This window comes from Elaeis guineensis, chromosome 5, assembly GCF_000442705.2.
Source record: "Elaeis guineensis isolate ETL-2024a chromosome 5, EG11, whole genome shotgun sequence".
NCBI lineage: Eukaryota > Viridiplantae > Streptophyta > Magnoliopsida > Arecales > Arecaceae > Elaeis > Elaeis guineensis.
In genome coordinates this window covers 26,330,033-26,345,093 of record NC_025997.2, presented here as the reverse complement: position 1 = coordinate 26,345,093, position 15,061 = coordinate 26,330,033, and positions in this window count along the sequence as shown.

Below are 15,061 nucleotides of genomic sequence, written 5' to 3'. Positions count from 1 at the left end.
CACCTTAGAGTTCAACTGTCAACTCTAATCAGATTATCCATATTGTATTTCAAAAAATCAAATCCATCTGATGGATTATCCTGACCAAGATTTTGCTAAATTGAAATACAGTGACTCATTCTTCTCCAACTCTTTGAGTGGTCAATCTCATCTTGATCACACTCTGACTTCAAAAATACTAGACTGTGCCCAGAAGCCTTCCGTCACTGAATTAGAAATTTAGTTAATCCAGTATCAAAGCACAGTGAGTTGCTTGCAAGTCACTGAGGCGATCTCAGGTCTAAGGGACACTTATACCTATATCCCATCAGAGACATTCTCGACAATAGAATGCTCTGGAGTTGGTCACGTTCAATAAGGATATACCCTTACATCTCATCTGTATGTCATACCAGTGTCTCCACACTCCTTGATTAAGAGGACAACCAACCCATATGGCCTACAGCGACCTATGCTCGATAGAAGCTGTCATCCTTATTAACAGTCTATCATTTAGTGTGAACAGTTTTAAGGACTAATCGATAAATTCTCTCTTTATCAAACCTAAATAGTCCTAAGAACTTCATCATAACAATGGAGTTCATTAGAAGATAAAAACTTATGATGAAAATATAAAAAATATATTTTATTTATTAACAAATCAATTACAATATAAGGTTGCTCAATCGTCAACTGGTTGACGATTGACTTTTGGGATATATTTTTCAACAACTCCCACTTATCCTAAAGCCACTTGGCACAGTATCTAATACCCATCTTCGACTTGTAGTTATCGAACTCCTTTATCGCCAGGGCTTTAGTGAAGGGATCGGTCAGGTTCTCCTTTCTGTCGATCTTCTGAAGGTCGAGTCACCTCGATCCACGATTTCTCAGACTAGGTGGAAGTGGCACAAAATGTGCTTCGTCCGTTGGTGTGCTTTGGGTTCCTTCGCCTGAACTATGGTACCAGTGCTGTCGCAGTAGAGCAGGACCAGACCATCGAGGGAGGGTGCTACTTCGAGCTCGGTGATAAATTTTTTCAGCCACACTGCTTCCTTCGCGGCATCCGATGCAGTGATGTACTCCGCCTCACAAATAGAGTCTGCCACAGTATGCTGCATGAAACTCTTCCAGCAGATGGCTCCACCATTCAGAGTAAAGATATAACCCGACATGCTTTTACTGTCATCATAGTCAGATTGAAAGCTAGAGTCTGTGAACCCCATAAGTTTCAGATTTGACTCGTCATAAACCAACCATTGGTCCTTAGTATTTCTCAAATACTTAAGGATGGCTTTAACCACTTTTCAGTGGTTTTCTCCTGGATCAGATTGGTATCCACTCACTACTCCTAGTGAGTATGCCACATCTGGCCTTGTACATATCATGATGTACATGATAGATCCCATGGTCGAAGCATATAGGACTCTACTCATATGCTCTCTCTCTTTAGGAGTTGTCGGACAATCCTTCAGAGAGAGAGAAATTTCATGGCCTATCGATAGATAGCCCTTCTTGAAATTCTCCATGCTGAACCTATTCAGCACAGTGTCTATGTACGTGGACTGGGATAACCCAAGCATCCTTTTAGATTTATCCCTATAGATCTTCATCTTTAGGATGTAGGATGCTTCACCCAAATCCTTCATGAAGAACTGCGATGATAACCAAACTTTTATTCCCTGTAGTGCGGAGATATCATTTTCGATTAAGAGAATGTCATCCACATACAAAACAAGGAATACCACAACTGGACCATTTGTCCATTTATAGATGCAGGGCTCTTTTTCATTCTTAATGAAGCCATACATTTTGATCACCTTATCAAAATGCATGTTCCAACTTCGAGAAGCTTGCTTTAATTCATAAATGGATCTCTGAAGCTTGCACACCTTTTACTCATCTGTGGATGTAAACCCCTCAGGTTATATCATATACACCTCTTCAGTCAGCTCTCCATTCAAGAGAGCTGTCTTTACATCCATCTGCCAGATCTCATAATCCAGATGGGCAGCTATTGCAAGCATTATCCAAATGAATTTGAGCATTGCCACAGGAGAGAACGTCTCGTTATAGTCAATACCATAATGTTGACGATACCCCTTGGCAACCAGATGGGCTTTATAGGTCTCCACCTTTTCGTCTGCGCTCCTCTTTCTTTTGAAGACCCATTTACACCCAATGGATTTAACCCCTTCAGGTGGATCAACCAATATCCATACATCGTTGACCTTCGTAGACTCCATTTCTCAAAATCAGATCTCTGCATTGCATCCATATAGGTGATCGGATCCTCATCATTCTCATCGAGTTCGATGGGATCACCATCCCGGATTAAGAAATCGTAATATCTGTCTGGCTGATGCGGTATTCTATCGGATCATCTTAATGGTGCAGGTACATTGGACTTTGGATCTGATCTAATCAAATCCGACTCAAGTTCAGCTATTGGTGTCGGTCCTTCTACCTGTTGAATTTCATTAAGTTCAACCTTAGAGGTAATGGTTCCTTCACCAAGGAATAGGTCCAAGTTTATCTGTAACTAACCATTTGACATAGGTCGGGCACCTCCAGACCCTAAGGTGTGAAAGTGCTGGCTTACGCCTGTTCATATCTCATATGGAGTCTTAATTATAGATTTACTTGGAACCCTATTTAACAGATAATAGGCCGATTCGAGTGTATATCCTCAGAAGGATATCGACAAGCTGGCAAAATCCATCATGGATCGGACCATGTCTATCAGAGTCCGATTTCTCCTTTCAGATACACCATTATGCTGTGGTGTTTCTGGAGGAGTCCATTGGGAGAAAATCTCATTCTCTCCTAGATATGTGAGAAACTCATCAGAAAGGTATTCTCCTGCTCGATCAGATCGAAGAGTTTTAATACTCTTCCCAGTTTGTTTTTCTACTTCACTTCGGAATCGTTTGAATATTTCAAATGAATCTGATTTATGTTTCATCAGATAGACATATCCATATCTGGATAGATCATCCGTGAAAGTAATGAAGTAGAAATATCCACCTCTAGCACTTGTGCTCATGGGCCCATATACATCAGTATGTACTAGGCCCAAGAGCTTAGTAGCTCTCTCATCTTTTTTAGTAAAAGATGACTTGGTCATTTTATCAAGAAGACAGGACTCACAGGTTGGAAGTGATTCACAATCACTGACTTCGAGGATTTTCTCTGAGTCAACCTGTTTATCTTGTTCTTGTTTATATGACCTAGCCTACAGTGCCATAAGTAGATATCCGATACACTATCTAATCTAGGGTGCTTGCCAGTAGAATAGACTACGTTAACAGGTTGTGATAACATATACACACCATTGTTCAAATATCCACAAAAAATAGTAACACCATTCATAATGATATTACAAACTTGTTTCCTTATTGAAATTTTATAATCATTTTTTGTCAGAAGGCCTACAGAAATAACATTTAAAAAAAAATTGAGACAGAAATGACAATCATTAAGAACAATGGTATGGAACTCAAATACAAGTTTCAAGATTCTTAATGCTAGAACTGAAACTGATCTTCCATCTCCAACGTTCAGGAACCTCTCGCTTTGCTCAAATTTCCTACTGACCTGCAAACCCTGCAATGAATTGCAAATATGGTAAGGGCTACTGGTATCCAATACCCAGTCAGTTATATCACAAATAGAGAAATTGCAAAGAGTTATCATATAAATACCTTGCCCAGCAACAGCTTGCTTCTTTCTCTGTCTATTCGGATCCAGGAAGGCAATGTACTAAGGATAGTTCCACTTTCAGTGTCCCCGCTTCTTGCAAAAAAAGCATTCAGCTTGACTCTTATCGGGCTTGATCTTTCTGGTCTGGTCCTGCACTGATGTCCCAGCTTGAACTTGCACCTTCTTCACTTTCTTCTTCTTGTTCTTCTTCCATTTCTCAAATGGTCGAGAACCAGAAGACGAACCTCCCACTAAGTTCACCGACTCCTTGTGGAGTTGGTGATCCTTCTCAAAGTTCTAAAGCAACCCCAGTAACCCGTGGTAGTTTACTTCAGGCTTTGTCATTCTATAATTGTTGCTCCTTGAATTGATTTTGATGATTACAAAATATTTGAGGGGGTTACTAATAATTTTGGCTTGAAAAAAGATTTATTATTTTTCAGGGGCAAAATTATAATTTTACCAAGTCCTAACTCAAAAGCCTCAAGAGTAAGAATAGAAGATTTGTGATCTATCAGAGATAATTTTAATATTTTTGGATGTGTATTTTGAAAAAAAATTATATTTATAAAATTGAGTCGACTCCATGAGTTGACTTGTGTCATATAGGGCTGAACGGCATACTATTTTTTGGCTGGCATACCCAATTGAGTCGATCTCATGAGTCGATCTCTGTGCATGAGTCTATCCTATGAGTCGACCTCTGTTGCTACGTACGTCAAAATTACAGAACAATCATTTTCTGTCCTGTGCCATAGAAGTCAACCCCTACGATGAAAAAACTTTGTAACGACTAGTTTTTCAGCTCATTTTGGGATATTTAATGCTCATTTAATGATCTCCAATGGCTCAAAAACTATCCAGATTACTCTCCACCATCATTTGAAGCTATAAAAGGCACTTAAAGGAGAGAATAAATAGGGTTTTAAAAAGAGATTTTTTAAGCATTCATTTCAGCCTTAAGAAAGAGCCCTCTTGAAATTAAAGAAGCTTTCATTTCAAGTTCACCAACTTCTCAAGAGCTCATTCAAGTCTTCAACCACCTTGAAAAAAATCAGAAAAGCTTCTTCATTATTGTGTACAGTGTATTTAAAGCTTTATTTGCTCATTAAAGGAGCTACATTTGTATTTCTGTGTGATTAACTATTATACTCTATTTTTGAGTTGATCTTTAGTTTTAGAAGAATTTCAAAATATGAAAAGGTTAATCCGAACCTTGAATCGAATTGTATTGGGTTGGCTTGTATCCAAAAAATAAGTGTTCTAGCTTGAGATAGCTAGAGTTGGAGGTACCGACATTGTATTCTTGTTGAATATGGTTTAGTGGATTTGAATTCTCAAGTAGGAGCTTGGGGAGTGGATATAGGTACAAGGTTGGCACCGAACCACTATAAATCTTGGTTGTTTATGGTGTGCTTACTTATTCTCTATCTTATTTTCTTTTTCTTCTTGTACTCTTGCATCTAATATCTTCACTTTGCTTAACTCACTCACTTCAACTAACTTGCCTTTTATTACTTAATCCTTGTGGTTCTAGATTAATTTTAAATTTTTAAAAATTCAATTCATCCCTCCCTCTTGGGTTGCATAGCTGGGCAACAAGTGGTATCAGATCTCGGTGCTTTAGCCCTACTTTGATTTAACCATCAAAGAGCTAAAGATCTATGGCAACTCAAGTTGGTGCTTCACTAACCGAGGGGCAGTCCACAAACTGACCTCCACTTTTCAATGAATCAAATTATACCTATTGAAAAGCTTGGATGAAAATCTTTATTTAAGCACTTGACTATGATATATGGAGTATCATAGTAAATGGACCACACACACCCACTAAAATAATTGATGGTGTGGAATCAACTAAATCCGAAAAAGAATAGGATGAGGTTGACAAGAAAATGATTCAACTTAATATAAAAGCCATAAATATTTTATATTGTGCTCTAGATGCTAATGAATTCAATCGTATTTTAACATGTATGTCAGCTAAAGAAATATGAGATAGATTAAAAGTAACTCATGAAGGAACTAATCAAGTAAAAGAATCAAAAATTAATATGCTTGTGCATAAATATGAACTCTTTGAAATAGAGTATGATGAATCAATAACTGAAATATTTACTCATTTTACTGATATTATTAATGGTCTAAAAAATTTTGGTAAGTCTTATTCTAACAGTGATCTCGTGAGAAAGATTCTTAGGTTTTTGCCAAGGACTTGGGAGGCCAAAGTGACCGCAATCTAAAAAATCAAAGATCTGAATATCTTATCCTTGGAGGAGCTTTTAGGATCGCTAATGACACACGAGCTAAGCATGAAATAACATCAAGAAAAAGATGTCAAAAAGAAGAGGATAATCGCCCTCAAATCTACTGCTCAACTTGATGAGAAATCCGATAATACAGAAAATGAAGAGCAGGATGAAGAAATGGCCCTCATTATTAGAAAGTTTAAGAAATTTTTGAAGAAAAGAAGATAAGAAATGAGGAAGAGGCCACCTACAAAAGGAGAATATAGCAAAGAGAAGGATAAAGAGCAACTCCTTATTTGTTATGAATGTAAGAAGTTGGGATACTTTAAGTCTGAATGTCTACAATTTAAGAAGATCCTAAGAAGTATAAGAAAAAGGCTATGATGGTTATATGGAGCGAAAGTGATGAGTCAAGCTCCGAAGAAGAAGATTCAAATAAAAAAGCCAACTTGTGCCTTATGGTACATGAAAATGAGGTAAACACTGAAACTCCTAATGACTTTACCTTTGAAGAACTTCATGAAGCATTTTATGATCTAATTGATGAACTAAAGAAGCTAGGGGTAAAGAACAAATAATTAAAATCAAAGAATTAATCTTTACTAAAAGAAAATGAGATTATTTCAAATGAAAAATCAATCTTGTCTCAAGAAAATTTGAATTTAAAAAATGAGATTGTCAAGTTAAAACCAATGGTTGAAAAGTTTACTTTAAGTTTAAATAAGCTTCAAATAATTTTTGACAATCAAAAAGCCATTTATGATAAAGCCGATCTTGGATATAACCCTGTAAAGAAATAAAAACTTCTGAAAAATATCTTTGTCAACTCATCATGCATCAAGTTTTTAAATATTACTTGCTTTAAATATAGTAAAGTAGGATACAAATCGTATACATATTTTTCTAACAAATCTAAAAATTCTAATGTAAAGAAAATATGGGTTCCAAAAGAAACCACTGTAACTAACCAAAAAAGATCCAAGAAAGCTTGGGTACCTAAAGTGAAAACTTATTTTTGCATGCAGGTGTGTCTTGCATACCAAAGAACAAATTGAAAATGGTATCTTGATAGTGGGTGCTCATGACACATGATCGATGATGAATTTTAATTCATCACACTTGATGCAAAAGATAGAGGGATGGTCACCTTTGGAGACAAGAGCAAAGAAAAAATCATCGGTATAGGTAACATTGGCATCACTCTCTCCAAATATATTGAAAATATTTTATTAGTAGATGGTTTAAAACATAATTTATTAAGCATCAGTCAATTTTGTGATAAAAGATACAACGTTATTTGTGAATCTTCATTTTGCATAGTAATTAGTCCTATTGATGAAGGCATTAAATTTGTTGGGCATAGACATAGTAATGTTTATATGGTAGATTTGAATGATCTTTCCAAAATAAACATGCAATGCCTAGTAGCCTTGAATGCCAAGATTAATGAGACTAGTTGGCTTTGACATCGTAGGCTTGCACATATTAGCATGCATTCACTTTCAAAACTTATTAAAAAGGAATTGGTTACCGGCTTACCCAAATTAAATTTTGAAAAGGATAGAATTTGTGATGCATGCCAACTGGGTAAACAAATAAGAGTCTCATTCAAATCTAAAAATATTATTTCAACTTCTAGGCCATTAGAACTATTGCACATGGATTTATTTGGATCCACTAGAACTACTAGTCTAGGTAAAAAATGATATGACTTTATGATTATTGATGATTTCTCTCGTTTTACATAGGTCTTTTTTTCGGCATATAAGGATGAAACTTTTCATGTGTTCTCAAAATTTTATCCAAAAGTCACTAATGAAAAAAAAATTTAATTTAAAATATTCGAAGTGATCATGGAACCGAATATGAAAATCAAGATTTTAAAAAATTTTGTAATAAAAAAGGTATTGACCATAACTTTTCAGCACCTAGGACATCCCAACAAAATGGGGTAATAGAAAGAAAAAATAGAACCCTCGAAGAAATGGCCCGTACCATGCTATGTGAAAGCAACCTCCCAAGATATTTTTGGGCAGAAGCAATTAACACGGCATGTTACATATTAAACCATACTTTAATTAGATCAATTTTAAAGAAAACTCCCTATAAGCTTTGGAAAGGAAGAAAACCAAATATTGCATATTTTCATGTTTTTGGTTGTCGATATTTTATTTTGAACAATGGTAAAGAAAGACTAAAAAAATTTGATGCAAAATCCGATGAAGCTATTTTTTTAGGTTACTCCTCTTCTAGCAAAGCTTTTAGAGTTTTCAACAAAAGAACTTTAGTAGTAGAGGAGTCAATACATGTTATTTTTGATGAAACTAACGATCTTTTTTCAAGAAAGAATGAAGGTATTGATGATGCAGATCCTCTTATAGAAGGGATAAAGGAGATTATCCTAAAAGACTCAACAATTCAAAATGAAGAAGAACATGAAAACAAATAAGAGGATGAAGGTGAAGAATAACAAAAACAACCTCAAGGCTTAAATGATCTATTTAAAGAATGGAGGTATGATCACAATCACCCCAAAAAATTGATCATTGATAATCTTACACATGGAGTAAGAACTCATTCCTCTCTTAGAGATGTATACAATCATTTTGCATTAGTTTCTCATTTTGAACCTAAAACCATAAATGAAGCTGAAAAAGATTACAATTGGATAAATATAATGCAAGAAAAACTTAATCAATTTGAAAGAAATAATATATGGACTTTAGTATCAAGACCTAAAAATTATCCAGTAATTGATACAAAATGGGTATATAGAAATAAACTAGATGAATATAGAAATGTAATTAGGAATAAAGCAAGATTGGTTGCAAAGGGTTATAATCAAAGAGAGGGAACTGATTTTGATGAGACCTTTACACTTGTTGCTAGATTAGAAGTAATTAAATTTTTACTTGCATATGCTTGCTTTATGAATTTTAAGTTATTCCAAATGGATGTCAAAAGTACTTTTCTAAATGGATATATTGCTGAAGAAGTTTATGTAGAACAACCTCTCGATTTTGAAAATCATGCTTTTTCTAATCATATTTTTAAATTAAACAAAGCATTATATAGTTTGAAACAAGCACCTAGGGCTTGGTATGAAATGTAGATACAACACTTTTCATTAAAAGAAATCAAGATGATATCTTAGTTATACAAATATATGTTGGTGATATTATTTTTGGGTCTACTAATAAAACTCTTTGTCAAGATTTTGCTAAGCTTATGCAGGGAGAGTTCGAGATGAGCATGATAGAAAAGCTTACATTCTTTCTCGGACTCCAAATCAAACAAACAAAAGAAGAAATCTCTATCACTCAGAATAAATATACAAAAAAACTACTCAAAAGATTTAGAATAGAAGGTTCCAAAGTGATTGGTACACCCATGAGCCCATCATGTAAGCTTGACAAGGATGAAAGAGGTAAAAATGTAGACTTAAAATTTTATAGAGGCATGATTGATTCTCTATTGTATTTAACTGCTAGTAGACCAGATATTTTATTTAGTGTGTGTCTTTGTGCTCGCTTTCAATCAAATCCAAAAGAATCACACTTGAATACGGTTAAAAAAATCCTTAGATATTTGAATGGTATACAAACTCTAGGACTATGGTATTCTAAGGACTCATTAATTGACTTAATAAGATATTCAGATGCCGATTTTGCTGGTTGTAGATTAGATAGAAAAAGTACTAGTAAAATTTATCAATTTCTTGGAGTTAACTTAATCTCTTAGTTTAGCAAGAAGCAAAATATGGTGGTACTGTCTATGGCCGAGGTCGAATATATTACAGCTAGAAGTTGTTGTGCTCAAATCTTGTGGATTAAGCAACAACTTGAAGATTTTGGCATCAAACTCAATAAAACTCCCATAAGATGTGATAACACTAGTGCTATCAATCTAACTAAAAATCCAATTCAACACTCTAGATCAAAACATATTGAAATTAGACATCATTTCATAAGAGAACATGTTCAAAACAATAATATAATTCTTGACTACGTATGTACTGAGAAATAATTGGCTGACATTTTTATCAGAGCCTTAAGTGAAGATAAATTTTGTGAAATTAGAAGAGAACTAGAAATCTTTGATCCATCAGCTTAAGTATCTCTCTAATTTCAAGTTCTTAATGCCAAAAATTTATTGAACCAAATTTGTTGAGCTCAATTCTCATCTCTTCTTTTCTCTTAAAAGCTCAAAACTGTACTTCACATGATCAATATCTAGGTAGACACATTTTTTCTCAAAGTTTCAAATTTTTTCATCATTCTTATGAATTTTTTTATGCCATGAGTCGACCCCCAAGATCGATCCTAGGGTAAACTTATAATTCTGTCAAAACTCTTCGGGCGCTCTCTTTTTATTGAAAAATTTTCTTTGAGCCGACTCAGTCCTTCTTCTTCTTCCTCCCACCGAACCAAAAGCTCTCCCTGTCTTCTCCCTCAAACCGAAGATTTCTCTCAAATCTCTCTTTCCATCGATTTTCATCCTTCAAATCGCCCGTTTAGAAGCCAACTTCCTCTCCTCTTTCTTCCTCGTTTGGGTGATTCAAGATTGCCCTAGATTCCACCTCTTTTCTCCAAATCGACACTTCACCTCTCCAAAATCTTGACATTTCCACTAGAATCCTTTCCTCTCTACCTCATTTAGTCTCCTAAACTCCTTAGAAGTTCTTCTTGTCCAAATGGCTCCCAAAATGAAGCTCCCACAGAGAAGAAAATTTGTTCGCAGGTTGGAAGAGACTGAGCGCTGAAAAAGAATGACAGTCGAGCCCTCTCCAGCTCCAATCCCAGCTCTAGATCCTGCTTCAGCTTCTACACAGTCCTCAATCAGTCCAAGTAAGGTACCTCTCTCTGATCGAAAAGTGAAACTCGAGAAAAATATAGATTTCAATTTTTTTGAAAAAAAAGAGTTCTCCATTGAAACAAAGATTAAAAATCAAGGATGGAAGTTTTACTGTCTATTGAAAAAAATACTTATGTTGATTTGGTTAGACAATTTTATTTAAATTTAAGTTACTTCAATGGAACAGTAAAGTCTACAGTGAAAGGTGTTGATATTATTCTTGATTTTTTGCATTTGGGACAAATTCTACACTTGCCTTGTGAAGGCTATACTAATATGGATGTCCCAATTAAAGAAGAAGGAATTAATGCTATCTTAGGCAGAATTTTTACTGATAGTTTAAATAAATTAGAAGCCAAGATACTTTCAGTGGAGATGAGGCTGTTACATCATATGGTAACTAAACTGTTTGTCCCTAGGAGTGGCAGACATGACCTCCTATCTGGTAGGGATATTTGCATTATGTATCATGTGATCACTGAGACCCCCTTGAACCTTTCTATTTTGATGATTGAGGCCATGAGAGAGATCCTAAATAGATCGCTCACTTGCCTTTTGGTATGGCACTCACCCTAATCTTTAGGAGGTTCGGAGTCAGTTTTGAGGGGAGGCAGTTGCCAGATTATCTCATTCCAACACCATCAACCGCCACACACTGCACCGCATGGGTTTTTCAAATACTGACGGTGGTTGTCAAAGGATGTTGAGGAGAGAGCAGAGGAGGAGGAACCGTCTTCACCTCTTCATGATCACAGAGCATCTCCTGATATTCAGTTTACGTCTGATCACGAGACTAGTCCTTCAGAGTCTGTGAGGAGGCATGTTTCTATATCGCAGTCTGGGATCAGAGTAGATCATTCAGAGATCAGACTGACAGACGATCAGATTGAGCTGATATCCCAGTGTGTTGCCTCCATTTTATCTCAGTAGTTTGTCGCCTCAGGTTTTACTCAGGAGATGACTTCTCAGGCTATTTCTGATCAGATCATGATCCCTCATATCTCTACCATCTTTCAGATGCTTACTGCTCAGTTCGTACGTATTGAGCAGCTTGAGGAATATATTTTGAGACTGACAGGTAAAGTTTTAGACTTGCAGGGACAAGTTTTAGCCTTAGCCCATCTCCAACCATATGAGGACATCACAGAGGTCTCTAATCTATCTGCAGAGGTGGCTAGACTTCGGAGAGTTTTAGAGAGTGGATTTGACTTTTTTAGGAGAGAGATCAGGGGCTCCTGTGAGATTGTCACTACTCAGTTTAGTACCCTGATGCAGTCTGTGTCGAGAGCCTTGGATCTTTTGGATACCATCAGACTTTTTCTTCTAGCACAGTCCGTAGCTTCTCAGGCTCCAGGATCCTCTCGCCCCTCTACTCGTGCCGGTACTTCTACCCATGGTCGAGGCAGACGTGGTCGAGGTCGTGTCCGTAGATTTGATCCTATATCTCCTCATCATATCTCTGACTCTTTAGATTCTGATCCCTCTAGCCATGATATCTATTAGATCTAGAATAGTTTATCTTTTTTTATTTTTGTCTAGGATCTATCTTATGGCCTTTGTATTTTGTTGGCTGATTGACTCTTGGATAGTTATTATCCATGATTTTTGTATGGTCTATGTATTTTGACTTAATGTATTCAGTCATATTTTGATATATATATATTTTTTATGCTTTGAATTTCAATGAATGTCTTTGGATTAATGTTTATGAATGGGATCAATTAAAATATTTTAATGACTCATATATGTGTGATGAAATATCATGAATAGCAATATCTTCTAAATAAGCAAATTGATATGTCCTTTATAATTGCTATAGTGAGGGGGAGTAGAGAAATAAACAATCAAAAAGAGGGAGTAAAGAAATAAAATATGGTATCAAAAAGGGAGAATAGAAAAATATATCCTTTATATATATTTTTTTTTTCTCTTCAAAATTTTTTAAGATCTTAATTGATGCTGTCAAAAAGGAAGAGTAGAGAATCAAAAATTGAGATAGAGCAATAAGCAATAGAGAAATAGAATCAAGAGCAATAAGCAAAATTGTCAAAGTAAATGTGTCAAAGAACCAAAATTGTCAAAAATCGAGATAGAGCAATAAGCAATAGAAAAATAGAATTGAGAGCAATAAGCAAAATTGTCAAAGCAAATGTGTCAAAGAACCAAAATTGTCAGCAATTTTTAATTTAATCTTCAAAGCAAATAATCTTATAAGCAAATTTCATATTGATCTTCAAACTATTCCTGATGTATTTCATTCAAATAACTGACTATGATGTTTAAGTGATGCATCTTCATAAATTTGAAATTCATGTTCAATGCTTTATATATGTTATACTCTGCTTTTGCTCAAGTATTTTATCATCATCAAAAAAAGAGAGATTGTTGCTCCTTGAATTGATTTTGATGATTACAAAGTATTTGAGGGGGTTACTAATAATTTTGGCTTGAAAAATTTATTGTTTTTCAGGAGCAAAATCATAATTTCACTAAGTCCTAACTCGAAAGCCTCAAGAGCAAGAACAGAAGATTTGTGATCTATTGGAGGCAATTTCAATATTTTTGGATGTGTATTTTGAAAGAAAATCATGTTTATAAAATTGAGTCAACCCCATGAGTCGACTCATGTCATATAGGGCTAAACGGTACGCTGTTTTTTGGCTGGCATATCCAATTATGTCAACCCCATTAGTCGACCCCTGTGCATGAGTCAACCTTATCAGTCGACCTCTATTGCTGTGCACACCAAAATTATAGAACAATCATTTTCTGTTCAATGCCACAGAAGTCGACCCCATGAGTCGACTCATATGTATGAGTCGACCCTATGAGTCGACCCCTGCGATGGAGAAACTCTGTAATGACTAGTTTTTCAGCTCATTTTGGTGCATTTAATGCTCATTTAATGATCTCCAACGGCTCAAAAACTATCTAGATCACTCTCTACTATCATTTGAAGCTATAAAAGGCACTTAAAGGAGGAAATAAACAGGATTTCAAAAAGAAATTTTCAAGCATTCATTTCAGCCCTAAGAAAGAGCCCTCTTGAAGTTAAAGAAGCTTTCATTTCAAGTTCACCAACTCCTCAAGAGCTCATTCAAGTCTTCAACCACCTTGAGAAAAATCAGAAAAGCTTCTTCATTATTGTGTAAAGTATATTTAAAGCTTTATTTGCTCATTAAAGGAGCTACATTTATATTTTCGTGTGATTAACTATTTTACTCTGTTTTTGAGTTGATCTTTAGTTTTGAAAAGATTCCAAAACGTGGAAAGGTTGATCCGAACCTTGAATCGGATTGTATTGGGTTGGTTTGTATTCGAAAAATAAGTGTTCTAGCTTCGGATAGCTAGAGTTAGAGATACCGACGTTGTATTCTTGTTGAATACGGTTTAGTGGATTTGAATTTTCAAGTAGGAGCTTGGAGAGTGTAGGTGCAAGGTTAGCACCGAACCACTATAAATCTTGATTGTTTGTGGTGTGCTTACTTATTCTTTTTCTTATTTTCTTTTTCTTCTAGCATTCTTGCATCTAATATCTTCACTTTGCTTAAATCACTCACTTCAACTAACTTACCTTTTATTACTTAATCCTTGTGGTTCTAGATTAATTTTAAATTTTTAAAAACTCAATTCATCCCTTCCCCTTGGGTTGCATAGTTGGGCAACAATAATGAGTGAGGAATGGGAGATAAGACTTGGACAGTGAGTTTAGTATTGCATATTTTCTAAGCTGCTCATGCAAGAAAAAACCGAGCTTGCTCAAACGCTCCATCAGCTCGATCATGTACAATACATGATCAATAACAGAGGCACCATCCCGTATTTTGGCGTTGAAGATGTCACAACTAGTCTTGTACCTCTCCACATCATCGGATGTGTCAAAGGCATCCTCCAACACTTGAAGCATGTCCTTTGACTGAGCCATCTCAAATCTGCGACTAAACTCGTTGCTCATGGCAGCCAGCATAATGCAGTGCATCGTGGTCCGATCACTGAGCCACTTCTGGTAAGTATCTCTGACTGTTCCACATGCATTGACAGCTGGCTCCTCAGGTGCAGGATCCGTTATCACATATAGGATCCGTTCATGCTCCAAGATGATCTTCAACTTTTGGTACCTGCTACCGAAGTGGGTCCCACCAAAATTTTATTGTCCAACAATGATCGGAGTGATTGGAAAGTGGCCATATTTGCACAAAGAAAAATCATAACCTAATTAGTAATTGATTCATTAAATCTAAAGATTTAGACTTTAATCAAAAGGTTTCTCTCACTAT